Source organism: Thunnus maccoyii, chromosome 15, assembly GCF_910596095.1.
Source record: "Thunnus maccoyii chromosome 15, fThuMac1.1, whole genome shotgun sequence".
Lineage (NCBI taxonomy): Eukaryota > Metazoa > Chordata > Actinopteri > Scombriformes > Scombridae > Thunnus > Thunnus maccoyii.
The window spans coordinates 3,905,578-3,919,629 of NC_056547.1; the positions used below are offsets into that span (position 1 = coordinate 3,905,578).

Here is a 14,052-nt window from a genome sequence, read left to right on the forward strand (position 1 = left end):
TAAGGCTAAAAAACACTGAGACAGAGGTGGACACAAGTTGTTACCATGTTGGAGAGATATAATGAACTATAAATTCATATAGTTCTTCTCTATCATGCAACTTGCTCTCATCACCTCAAAACTGAGAGAATAAAATTGGATAAAGTTTTATTTTCACCTCTGAATTTCATACAGTTGAAGTCCTACTGCTCTGGGATTGTCCTCAAATTAAATCAGTGTTCAAACTGTGTAATTTAAAGGACAATAGATTTATCTAATGGAGAGACTAAACAGTTTGAGACCATGTCATTGACTTGACATCCATGAATAATTGAGGGCCATGTTATAGAAACACTAGAAGCATTAAGTAGCTATCCTAAACTTAAACACACCTTTTAAATAACTTGTTCCTACTAAAAAACTGTATTAAAGATCATTTTTTGGACACAATATAACATCTCTCTGCCACAAAATTAAAAACATCTTCTGTCTGGTCTTCAGGGTCTTTGTCCATAAAAATGTTTGGGGTCAAAAAACAAAAATTACAAATTGAATCTTTAAAAGCTGATCAGTCAAACCACAAGTTCTGCAAGTTACTAATTTCAGATAATTTTTCTCAATTGAAAAATGGATATGCATGTTTGGAATTGAAATAAGTCCAGCTGTTTGTTTTGTCCCAAGTCATGATGTTCTTCAGTTAGAGGCTTTTCCAGATTTAGAATCAGTTATGTAGTTTAGGAGTAGTAATAAGTTCAGCTGTTCATTAATGTGTTAATGTTGTCTTTATTAACAGGAGGAGGTGGACCCAACAATTATCAAGGTAACTATTTTATTTCTTCTCTTTTACTTGAAGGTTACAGCTTTGGTCAGACTTACTTGGCTTATAGGATCAGACTGGTGTTAAATATATTTCTTATTGTCAACAAGTAAAACCAACAAAGTGATGAGTCTGTCTCTACATACTTGTCAACGTCCCTCCCTGTCTGTGGCTCTCAACTTCAAGCTCGTTACTTCCTACTGAAGACGTAGATCAGAAATATTTAGTTTCATGTTTTTAATAAAGTCTCAGTCATTTTGTCACTGTAGTTTTTAACAAACAAACAGAGGAAATAGTGTATTTGTTGGGGACTATTTTCAGCGGTGGATGAATCCACATTTGAACTCTTGTGAGTATTTCTGGCAGCAGGACTGTGTGTGCAGGATTGAGTCTAAATAAAGGACAGTGTGTTCATGTTGATGAAGGAACATGTCACCCAGTACAGCGGTGTGACTCATTGACCACGGAGCCACAGAGGTCAACAGAGCTCTACGGCACAGAGGAATAAGATATATCACACAATACTTGTTAGTATAATTAATAAATAGAAAGCAGTCCAGGAAGCACTGATTTGTTGACGGCAACTTAATCCTTTTAGTTAGTCCTGGCCAGGCTGTAACTTCTGTACAATGAACTTGACAATAGTTAGTTTAGCTGTTTTTGTTTTTTATATGTGTGTTAACTTTGTGTTTATTCACAGATGTACCACTTGATGAAGTTCCTGACACAGGTAAGTGCTTTACTTTTCTGCTATGGATTCTTTTAAAGATTGAAATGTTAAATGTTTTGGTGCTAAAGATGTTTATAACGTTACAACAATGACTCAGAGGGAGGCAGCATGATGAAGGAATCCCAAATGTCTGAATAAACCAAATTTAATTTTATCAATAAATTAAAGTGTAAAAAAAGCTGAGACAGAGGAGGAGGAAGGGCCTCTTGTAGGTTGGCTAGGAGCCACTGAGTGGACAGGTGCAGTTGTTCAGACATAAATCACCAACCTGAGGCAGACCTTCTGGACATGAGCCTCTGCCATACATTACCAGTTCACCTTCAAAAGTCTAACTGGTATCAGTCATTTCTGTAAACACAGCAAGAATATAGACTTATAGACCAAAAGACAAACCAAACCAACCAAAGACCAAACAATCCTGATTATTTAAAAAAAAAAAATCAAAAAGGATGTAGAGACAGAAAAAGCTCCACGTTTTATCAGACACATGGACTCATATTAAGAGAAGATGGTCAGTAAGTCAAATCATTAATCAAATCATTATGTAAACTCTGAATCATGAACTTCACACTTTCCTCAGTTAAAAAATGGATATGTATATTTTGAATTTTAATAAGTGCAGCTGTTTATTAGTAGTGTTAATGTTGTCTTTATTTACAGTCACCACTGTGCCAGCCACAACCAACAATGTCCAAGGTAACTACTTTCTTTCTTTCCCATCAGAAAAACATTGACTGAGGCTTTAAAGGACAAGTTCACAATTTTTAAACTCTATCATAATCAACAGTCAGGTGTCCATATGAACAGTGAAAGAGGTTTTCCTCGCTGTAATCAGTCCTCCTGTTCATGCTGGATATTAAAAGATCTTTCAAAAGCAAGAGATAACTTAAAGGTTTAAAGGAGTTACACCTAAATTACAAACATACTGTCTTCATGGCTAGATGTTACTAGAGGTAACTGAGAAAATATGTTTTGTAATTTGGATAAATGAAAAGTTAATACCAAAAATGCATCTCAGCCTCACGAGATGTGTAGAAAAGTTAGTACATGTATAGAAAGTAACACTTCTGTTCATTCTTGCAGACAACAACTGAAGACAACGGCTCTCATGACTCCGGTCAGCATCTCCTTACATAAGTCTGAGAGGAATCAACTAACCAGATAAAAAAAACCTTACTACTGGGCAGAGGATATAAAGTAAAGAGGAGAGTTTGAAAAACCAGAAGAGACATTAAATTGACAAATAACACAAAAACAAGAATAATCTCTTTGATATCTGAAAATATTTTTTAAAGTTTAGAGATCATTAATCACAGTTACACTCCTCAAGCAAATGTTAAATGCAACAGTAGATCTATGCAAGAGGGTAAGAATACATGTTTTTACTTTAAGTAGCTGTTGTGATGGATCTGTTGATATTTCAAACAAAATCTTGTCAAATTGGACTAGAATTAGTAACAGCTGGATTTGGTTTGAGTTATAAAGTGCTGAGCAAAAAATTCATACTTGTAAATTTTGTAAAACCAAAAAAAAAAGCCCAGGTGGCGGGCTGATATAAAGAGGGAGGATATGTTTAATGTTTCTGAGGAGAAACTTTAAACTTTCTATATGTAAGTGTATATAAATAAGGACTTTTATATTTGTGTGAAGCATTTAAAAATATTCTTTACAAAAGGTTCACATCACAGTTAACATCATGTCTGATTTTATTGCCAAAATTATGATGTTAAACATAATTAAATTAGTGGAAACCAATGGCTGCCTTAAAGGTGGGAAATAATGGTAAAAAGTACTTTAACAAATGGTAAGAACTTAGTATACAGTGTATGTGATTTGTATTGAACAGGCTACAACTGAACATTTACAGCTATGATCAATTAAGTATATCAATGGCCGAAGAGCAACGTCTCCTATCTGAAAAATGCACTTTTTTGAGAAAACTATAAAAAAAAACTTGTTTTCTTGCAGAATGCTATTTATTAAGGATACCCAATACATAATATATTACGTGTTAACAATACCAACTAGGTATTAGTGCCTCGCATAGTGCAGATAGCAGGTTTTTCCCCACTTTTCCTGGATCATTTTGCAGATAGGAGCTTTTGCACTTTGTGCAAGTTGGAAGAGGTTCTACAAAGCGATGCTCTAAATGAAGTTAATAATTTAAATTTAATTAAGAATAAAATTAAGCTTGTTTTCAGGTAAAAGATGGGCCAGTGTAATAAATGTAATAGTTACTACATTGTAGTATACTAGGGTCAGAATTCAGCTCGGTCTGGTGCTGATGCAGATTAGAGGTTTTGTGCCTCAACATGTTCCCAGCGAACCTGATAGGAAGTTTTCGTCAGGTGACTTTTCTGTCACAATGAAGGGCGGGATTATCCAGCAGACAGACTGAAGATGAGCAGCCTTCCTTGTTCTCATCATCCAAAGTGAAATCCGCCAATCAGAAAATTGTGCAGATAGGAGGTTTTGCGCTTTGGCCATCGATATGCTGAAATTAAATAAAAGTGATGGTAGCCTGAATTAAAAAGAAATAATCAATGTATTTCAACCCCAGCAAGTGATAAGCAGGGATCATTGAAAATAAATGGTTTGAATTATCAGTTATTTTTGTTTGTAAATAATATACTTTTAATGTTCATTATTTCATTTTATCACTTTTTAAATCCTTTATTAAATGATATGAAAGCAAATTCACTGCAGGTTTAAAAATGATTCTGCATTTGTACCTGTTGGGTTGAATACAATCATTATTAATGAAACATTTTCTTTTTTCACATATAATATATTTTCTGTTTTTATACATTTTTACTGTGTGATTTTTCCTTTTTCAGGCTCTGATGTGAATGTATTATAATCCAAATGTTGAACTCATTTATTTTCTTTTTAGAATGACTTTTGGTAAAAAGTGTAGTACTGATGATGACATCGTCTAAACATCTTGAAAATACTCTGAAATATTTCTATCAAACAAGTATCAGTTTGTCAGAGTAACAAATCTCCGCTCAGTCCTAAAATCTACATCACTGTTGAAGTGCAATAAACAGATTAATTTGCTCGCCGATAACATTGATTGTCAGACTGTAGCGACAAATATAAAATTTACATTTACAACTTCTGTCTAAAAAGTTTGTCATAGATTTTTCATTTTAAATCCATTTGAATTTAGGAAAGACATTACATTCAAGTCGATATTTTTAAAGTGTTTCTTTTAAACTGATGAAGCTGTTTTATTCTGTCTCCTGTTGACTGTTTTGATATTCTCCTTTTTTTGTGTGGGATCATATTTTAATCATATTTTGACTCATGGAATATATATCCTATCTGGCTATAATCTAAATGTACTCATATGTTTGTGTTTAAATAAAGTAAGTTGATTAAATCATTGTTGATATGAAGTGTTTTGTTGGCTGTCCTGCAGTAGATATGTGAGACTTTTGTGAAGCAGAAATATAAAAAAAGCAGTTAACAAACTCTCCTGCTGCTCTATAAGTAATTCAGGCTAACATGCTGCTATCAGGCTAAAATAATCCTGTTAATTCTCAACCAGCTAATTTGGTTCTTTCAAGGCAGTTTGAGGATTAATCTGTTAAACTTGGATGAAGTTATCTTGAATAATGAACACAAAATATTATGTGTGTTCCTGCATTGTTACTGCTGTTATTTTGTTTTATATTATGCTACACAATGTTGTCACAGTTTTCACACTTTCATCACTGTTAAAGGACAAGTTCACAATTTGTCAAGTCTGTCTTAAAACAAGTGTCCATATGAACAGTGAAAGAGGTTTTCCTGGCTGTAATCATTCCTCCTGTTCATACTGGATGTTAAAAGATCCTTCAAATGTGCTTTCAATGTAAGTGATGGAGGCCAAAATCCACAGTGTGTCCACACAGTCATTTAGTGAAAAAATAAGTAAAATAAATAAAAAATTTTAAATCACATCAGTGTTGATCATAACTACCAAATATCAATCACTAATTAATTACTAATCACTAATTAATTTTCAGAATGTTAACCCTTTAAATGACAGTTTTTGTGATGATAACACTAAATTTTATCAAAGAAAACACACAAAAGTATAAATATTTTCAATATGCTGGAGGCAAGGGAGAATTTTTTATTTTTATTTTTCATTATCAGTCTGGGATATGTCAATGATTAGCAACAACAGTGATATTTATTCATTATTTTTTGTGCAGTATAAGATTAAAGAATCTGACCTGTTAATTTATAGTCTATGTAAAGTGTCCTTTTACCCTTCAAAGTTCTTACGTTCTAATAGCATATCACCTTATTTTGCTCTACAAATAAAGCTGCAACATCACTGCGACATCACTTATTTTTCAAAACTTAAAATTCAACATTTAACATTCAAAAAATTCAGAACAGAAATGACTGTGTGTGTGTGTGTGTGTGTGTGTGTGTGTGTGTGTGTGTGTGTGTGTGTGTGTGTGTGTGTGTGTGTGTGTGTGTGTGTGTGTCACAGGTAAGACCTACATAGCTCCGGAGCTGGCTGTATTTATTAGTTTAGCTACGACTGCAGCTACATGAATAAACTGATGGTTTAGGATGCCTTGTTTGGTTTTTGCCGTGTAGGAGAGTCTGTATGGGTGTTTATGGGCATCGATGTCATCGGAAGCTTTGATCTTACTTTTATCTCTGTATTTCAAAGACATGAATCAGTATTTAAGAGACACAAATCGGAGCAAATGAAAAAAAATGCCATGGGAATCACTTACCCTCTTGTGTCCCACAGACACACACACAAACAAACATAGAGTGACAGATATGCACTTGTTCTGTCACTCCAAGTGTAACATAGTTGAAAAAGGTTCAGGTTAAATCCCGCTAAATGGGACAACTCTGCCACCTGCTGTTGTAAATTTGTACCTGCATTGAGTAGTAATAGTAAATATATTTCATGGCCAATCCTCAAAGCAACGGAGGATTTGCCACTAGGTAACGTGTCTGTGAATGTCCGTGGACAAAATAATGTTAACTAACTTGAAAGGCACATAAAAGTTGAGCTGTTTTTATTAAGGTGGATATTATTTGTCTCAGATTAAATTATCCATGTATTTATAAAGTTAATCATTCATTTTTTAATGTGTTTTATTGCTAGTAAAAATGTCTCCAGTGTAGCTAGCTAACATTAACATGATACAGTCTTTCCAGACAGAGCATGCGTTGTTTGTCAACAAGAGATGATCATTCTATTCTATTGTCCTTTGTCATAAATGCAGGTATGATACAGTATGTTGCTCAATAGAGTGTGGTAATATTGAAACATGCAGATTAGGTGAAGTATTTTCCATGGAAAATAGTAAAAACTACAAATTTGAAGCCAGGGCTTCAGTTTGAAAGTCTTATAAAACAGAATGCATGAATTTATGCTGTAGCGACCATGGGATCAAAAAATGTGGTTTTAATGGGTTTCATTGGGACCTGAAGGGCTCTAATGTGCTGAAAATTAGTATTGCTTCCACACAGTGTATTATAGACTTAAAGCTTACGAGACTTTTGTCTCCCCCCAGTGAGAGTAAAGGGGGGTGCTCGGCTGTGATTGCCCGACACAAGCATGCAGCACGCTCTTGTGTGCAACCCCAATGACAGTCACACAGAGAGGGCAGGTAAAAACTGATATGTTTCTAATGGTCCATTGGCATTTGTCCCTGTATGCCAGTACACCACTGGCTGTAACCTGCTGCTGTGGCTGTAAAACGATGGATAAATTGTTTTGAGCATCACACAACCCCCATGAAATGATCTGTTTCACTATCAGAATTTGATCCATTCAGTCCTATAACATTTATAAAGTCTAGAAGAGCCGCACGATTGATGTCCCTACTGACTTAAGATTTAAAAACTCATACTGTGAAATACAGAGAGATTCATCTGTCTTAAACGGCATTGTGTGAACTCGTTTGACAAGGACTTGAATGTAGCAGACATTCATTTATATGTGAAAGTTCTGCACTGCAGGTTTAATATAGGATACGTAGTTGAATTTCCAAAAATTGATTAAAAAAAATACACCCCTTTGCCAAAGATCATGGCTACAGCATAATCACAGCCAAAATGATCGAAAAAAATAAAATGTTAAAGGTCCTTTTAGGTCCCTAGTGAGGCACAAGGGTTAAAAGTATATCTGAAGCCTATATGAAGCTTCAGCAGTCTGAGTTAGTCCTATCAAGTGGATATCTGCCACATTTAGTCTTTAGCATCAAATTCCCTCTTTGTGTTTCCTCAGACAGTGTTTCCCTGTTGAGCTGCAGGTGGAAGTATAGTAACAAAAAGAGGGACTTTGGCACTAAAAAGACTGTAACGTTGAAAGATATCTACTTGATTTGACTCGTTGGATGCTGAAGCTTCATATTAGCTTCAGATAAACTTTGACATACATTTCTGCACAGAAGGGGAAGTGTGAATTTTGTTGCCCATCACTTACATTTTAAGTGCATTATGAAGGGATCTTTTAATGGTCAGTATGAACAGGAGGAATGATTACAGCAAGAAAAACATATTCCAATGTTTATTTGGGTTTCTGATATTGTTTTAACAGTTATCTGAATGAAATGATCCCATGCAGCAAAAAGTGCTAAAAGTAGGAAACTTGGACGTGACTTGAACGCATAATGTCCAAACCGTAAAAGCAGCACCTGAATGCACCATGCCTAGCAAACAGACAGGAGAAAGAGGAAACAGGCAGCAGGTTGTCGCCGCGCCGTTAAACAGCGTCCAACACTCGGATAAGACGGAGTTTTCAAAACGTAAATGGAGTCTACTTTGTGGTGAAGATGTATTTCATCGCAGTTTTTGTTCTCTTGGGGACGGGAGTGACGGTAAACAGCGGTAAGGGCCATGCATTGGATTTTTACCAATATAGTTTCTTGAGTTTAAAGTTTAAAGGTTTTACTTCCTCGTTCTGTCATAAATACATCTTGGGCATTTCTTTACTGCATTGTCTAGTATTTATCATCAGTAAGAGATCTGTGAAGAGCTTTACTTTAAACTAACATATTTCTCAGAGGCTGTCTCTACAGGAACTGTTTCAGCTAGGGCTGCCTCCTAGTAATCAACCAACTGTTAGTTGATGTTTTCATTGGTCAGTTAGTCGCAGGAAAAAAAAACCTCAAACTCAAAAATAGGTCAAAACCTCATATATGGCTAGACTGTGTGATGGATGCTAGAGGGCTTTTAAATTACTAATAAGGACGGATACAGGAAGTGGTGACAAAATGGCATAACTTCATCACTCAGTCAGTGACCCCTTCCCGGTTGTCTGTGATAACTGAAGCACTGATTCCTCTGGAAATATCTATCAGTTTCGATAAAATGAGAGATAGGAGGATTAGGGGATAATCAACGAGTAGGTGTGCGTTAAAGGTTTTAAGGCATGACGTATACCATGGTCATTTGCCAACAATATAAAATAAAAGCATTCGCAAAGTTTTGGTGAAAGTTTTGCACTCAAAATCGAAAGGTTAAGATGCAAGAGTTTACCGTTGTTATGACAACTTGCCATACTGTACGTCACCGGCCTGAACCGAGGCATAAAATTCACGTAACGTTTCATTAAGCATAACGGCAGAGTTTGTCATCAAATCAGTGTTCTTTTGTTTTTGGTAGAGAAGTCTTTCAGTATATTAACTGTCCATTTTGTTGCTTTTTTTGTATTAATTTCATCCTGCTCTTCCTTTATCATTTTAAGCTCTTCAGGTGTCAATTCCTTGTGCTGTTTTTCGTTTGTTTTTTTTTCTTTTCTTCTCACTCTCTTTTTCCTCTGTTGCCATTCTTCAAAACTTCCTAACCAGTAAACTTTGACAGCTGTGCTCTTTTATGGTTACAAGTTGGGTAGCGGATGAATTTAGAACGGTGATTAAACTTGAGCCGAACTACTTGTGCATTAAACGGTTTTAACGCACACCTGCTGGCCAATCAGAAAAGAGTATTCACCCAGACCATGGTACAGATGGAACTAACTGACCGACGGGATTGGAGAGGTAACTCAGTCTCCTTGCTGGTTGTTCTGATACTTTCATCGTCGTTAACGGGCGGCTCGCTTTGTGCGTGCGCTTATAAAGGCTCATTATTATGGTTTTGTATTTCTCTGTAATGTAGCACAGTGTTAACAATGTTACTTGTAACGTCTTTCTCAGACAGGTGAAATGTACCGATCACTAGTTACTTGTTTGATCTAACGTTAACAACATGCTGCTTCTCTCACCTGTTTTTGGCCTCTAGTATATCTAAATCCAAAAATATGACTGTTCAGTACGATTAATGAGTGTTGGTTAACATTACCTGCAGTAGTCAGTTGTAAAAACGTTAGCTAACTTACTTCATTATTGCGTCATGTTGTTTCCCAGTGATATTTCTGACAGCAGTGTGGGACATAAAAGGAAACATTAAAAACGTCTTAACATGATCAGCTCAAATGTAAAAATCACAGAAAGCCATAAAAAGTTTCATTATTTCTGTTTACATCACAAAGTCAAGCTGGTTATAATTAGAGCTGCTACGATTATTGGATCCATCAATTAGTTGCCAACTATTAAACTGATCGCCAACTTTTTTGACAATCGATTGTTTTGAGTCATTTCTTTAGAGGAAAATTTCAAAATTCTCTGATTCCACCTTCTTAAATCTGAATATTTTCTGGTTTCGTTAGTCCTCTAAACTAAAGAACTGAATATATTTGGGTTGTGGACAAAACTAAACATTTTATGATGTCATTTTGGGTTTAGGTAATCAGTAATCAATATTTTTCACCATTTTCTGACATTTTATAGAGCAAACAATCGTTCAATTAATCGAGAAAATAATTGACGGACTAATAAATAATGAAAATAATCGTCAGTTGCAGCCCTAGTTATAATATTGTATCAACATATAACTATATAATTGATTATAGGTTTATCCACACAACTATCTAAATCACATAGATTTTACAGACTTTGAATATGTGTAATATTTTATTCATAGACGTCTTTTCACTGCATTGAAGCTTGAAAATCTAATATGTGTTTTAGAGCTCGATTAGTCAATTAGTCGATCAACAGAAAATTAATTGGCATTTACTTTGATAATTGATTGATTGTTTTAGCAATTTTGTAAGTTAAAATGGAAAAGAAATGCTGGTTGCAGCTTCTCGAAGGTGAGAATGTGAAGCTTTTCTTTGTCATACATTACAGTAAACTCAATATCTTCTGGATTTTTAATTGGACAAATTGAGACATTTGAAGATGTCACCATGAACTCTAAGAAGTTATAACATAATTTTTCACTATTTTCTGACATTTTATAGACTAAATAATTAATTGATTATCCCTAAGATGTTTTCATATAGAATAATTTGTCATATAATAATATAATATTTGTCAGGTGTCCTTGCACTGAAGTAAATTAGTTAAAAAAGTTGATAACTTCTAGTCAGCCTGGCCTGTATTACAATCATATTGCATAAGTCTGAGGCAATGAACTTGATCACAGAAGAACAAAAAACAAGAAACAGAACAGATAACCAGGAAGTTGCAGTTATGATGCAACTTCCTTGACAATGTAAAAGTCTTAAGTTAACACCCAAGGCTGTGGTGACCTGAACTATGGGAGAAAGTATAATCTGCTTTATGTCATCTGTATTGTTTCTTGCAGGAAAGTATTTGTTAAAGTACTGTCCTGGGAGGTTTTAATATAGATACAGTCATCTGGTTCTTGACAACAGTATTTAGAAGTGTGCTTGTAATCACACATAATGATTTGGTCATTCTGGCATCCCCAAATGTACTTGTTTAACAATTAAACCTTACAGTTTAGTCTCAAAGCGTTATCATTGAGCTGCCTATTGGCTCATAACAAAATTAGGGTCAAGTCAGTGTGTTTGTCAGTAAGAACACAGCTGTGTTCTGTGTTTCTTTTTCAAAAATGAAGAAAATAATGATCCCACTGAAAGTTATCAGACCTCAAGATGATGTCTTGTATTTTCTGGTTCAATCTGAGCAACAGCTGAACAAAAACTAAAGTTGTTCAAATTACAACAATCCTCAGTTTTGAGAAGCTATATCCAGCTAAAATTTGGTATTGGACAGCAGATTGACAAATTTTAGTTTATCATTTAGTTATCCAAGTTTTTATTTGTTAATTCAGAATCGAAACTTCAGCAAGTACACGGATACAAGAAATCTGTTTTGGTTTCAGGTGTCAGTAGAATAATATAAAGGTAAGAAAACATAAAAAAAAGTAAGTTGGGTAATTTATGATAATTTTACATAAAGTATGTATAAACGTTATAGAAATATACGATTAAACAAAATATATATAACAAAATTTACAGAGAAAGAAAACTTCCATTAAATGTGTTAAATTTATATAATGTGGAGAGATTTATACAACTTGTGCAGTGCCCGTTCAAAACGTGCCTGTTCAGAACGGGCAGGTTGCTTATTATTTTTTGAGAACCATATATATATGTATCAGTTGACAAACGTATCAATTAAACGATAAGGATTTAGTAAATTAAATGGTTTTAATCCAGACAGATACTTCAATTTCAGACAGTGAGACTAAACTGAGGTTAAACTGTGGAAGCAGTTTACGGCGTTCCATTGCTTGATTCTGCTGCCAATCAAACATGTCTGCGCTCCTATTGGCTAGTTTTATAACCTCTGCCTCTGTTTTTTTCTCCTATGTGCGCTTGTTCTTCTCTCTCGGGCAGTTTAATTTAGTGGGGCGTGTGCCTTTGTCCCGCTCAGCAAATTAGAGCCCAGAAGCCCCGCCCCGCTGTGATGTGACAGTGTTTATATCAAATAGCCCCTGCTGCACTCAGACACGAAGCTGAGTCGCTCGCTGTTCACTTGTTTATTCAAAGTTTATTAATATTTAACATGTCGTGTGTCCAAAATTGCACCAAAAGAACGTCTGTCTCCTCAGTAAATCACCTGTTGAGTGTTTGATGGTTGTTTATTTGTGCTTTAAAACGTAACTGCCATGAAACAATCAGAAAATAACGTTGTATTTCTGTCATTCAGGGGCTTTGTCTCTCTCAGAGAAAGCTTTCCAGCCTGTCTCTGTCACTTGATCGCCCTCCCTCTCTTTGTTTCCAGTCTTTTTAAAAAAAAAAAAAATGAGTCAGAAATTGACCACAAAGCTTAACTTTGAATGTCATCAAATGAAGAGAGATGTAGTCCCCTCGTCTCTCTCATGACAGGGTTGTACAGCTCTGATCATGACATTCACAGAGCCCAGAAGCCCCTCCCGGCTGCTGCAGAGCAAAGCGCTGATTGCTTGTTTATTCAGAGTTTAAGTTTATTAATATTAATCATGCCACGTGTCCAAATTGCACCAAATTTGACACTCCTTTTGTTCCCCAGCAATGCACCCACCAAGTGTGGAGTGGATCTGATGAATGGCTCAAGAGATATGCGAAGGACATACAGACAGAGATTCCTTCTTTAGTAGATAGATAGATGCAGATGGTGGCCACAAAAAATATACAGAATCTGCAAAGAAGCATTTTGTGCAGAAGTATTTGTAGGAAACTGTTTATCAGAGGTTTTAAGCCCTCCAGTTTGTGTCACATCTTTTCTATTGTACTGCACAAATTATGATGACTTGAGAGAGCTACTGTTTCATGAAATTGCTCGACTAAACCCTGAAATACTTTGGTGTTCAGATGAGCAAAAACTAGAATGGTTGTTTAATTTTGATGTATTTAGGTTTGCTAACTTTATATCTAATGATTGGAAGAGAAGGCGAGACAGATTGTTTACCTAGACTTTTCAGTAATATATGGAAAGCTTTTGACAGTAAATTAGAATATCTGTACTATTTGATGATGGTCTCTGGATCTGAAGGCGAAAGATTTTCTTTTTGCAATATATACGTTGTACTCTGGTCCTGGATTGTGGGAATTCATGGTGTCTTGTAAGCCCATGTGGGCTGGGCATACAGTTGTATGCATGACACAATAATAAAAATTTCATTCATTCATTCATTCATTCATTCTCATCTCGTGATTGTGTTGTATTTATTTATCAGGACAGTGTGCATTTTTCAACATAAATGATGCACTGCATCAGAGTTAGCTCAAAGCTATTTTGCATCTGTAGTCCCCCACAATCAAAACATACAACAGCACAACAAACAGTACAAAGCAAAAAACACACAGAACACATTATACAAAATACAAAGCTACACACAACAACACATCACATACACCCACAATGTCAACTAGAAATTAATAATGTAAACTTGTCAAATTAAAAGCAAGACTTCCTGTGCTAATGAGAAGACCATAGATGAAATTAAGATCCAGTTGTTACAGAGCTGATTGATTTTAAGTAGGTTTTTTAAATTTGGCCTTGAATGTATTGATGGAACTACAGTTCTTCATATAATCAGGTAGGGCATTCCTCTGGGTTGTGGCTTTCACAGAGAAAGCTAACTGTCCAAATGCAGTGCAATAAAATGGTCTGGTACAATCTTGTATAGAAGATATTCTGGAGGATCTAATAGAACTTAC

At 35.2% G+C, this 14,052-nt stretch overlaps 1 protein-coding gene across 3 annotated transcripts in view; it reads left to right on the forward strand.

Moving 5' to 3' along the window:
• The window catches only part of LOC121913709 (DLA class I histocompatibility antigen, A9/A9 alpha chain-like), a 258,294-nt gene that overhangs the window by 34,789 nt on the left and 209,453 nt on the right, over nucleotides 1-14,052 (forward strand). The window lies entirely within an intron of this gene.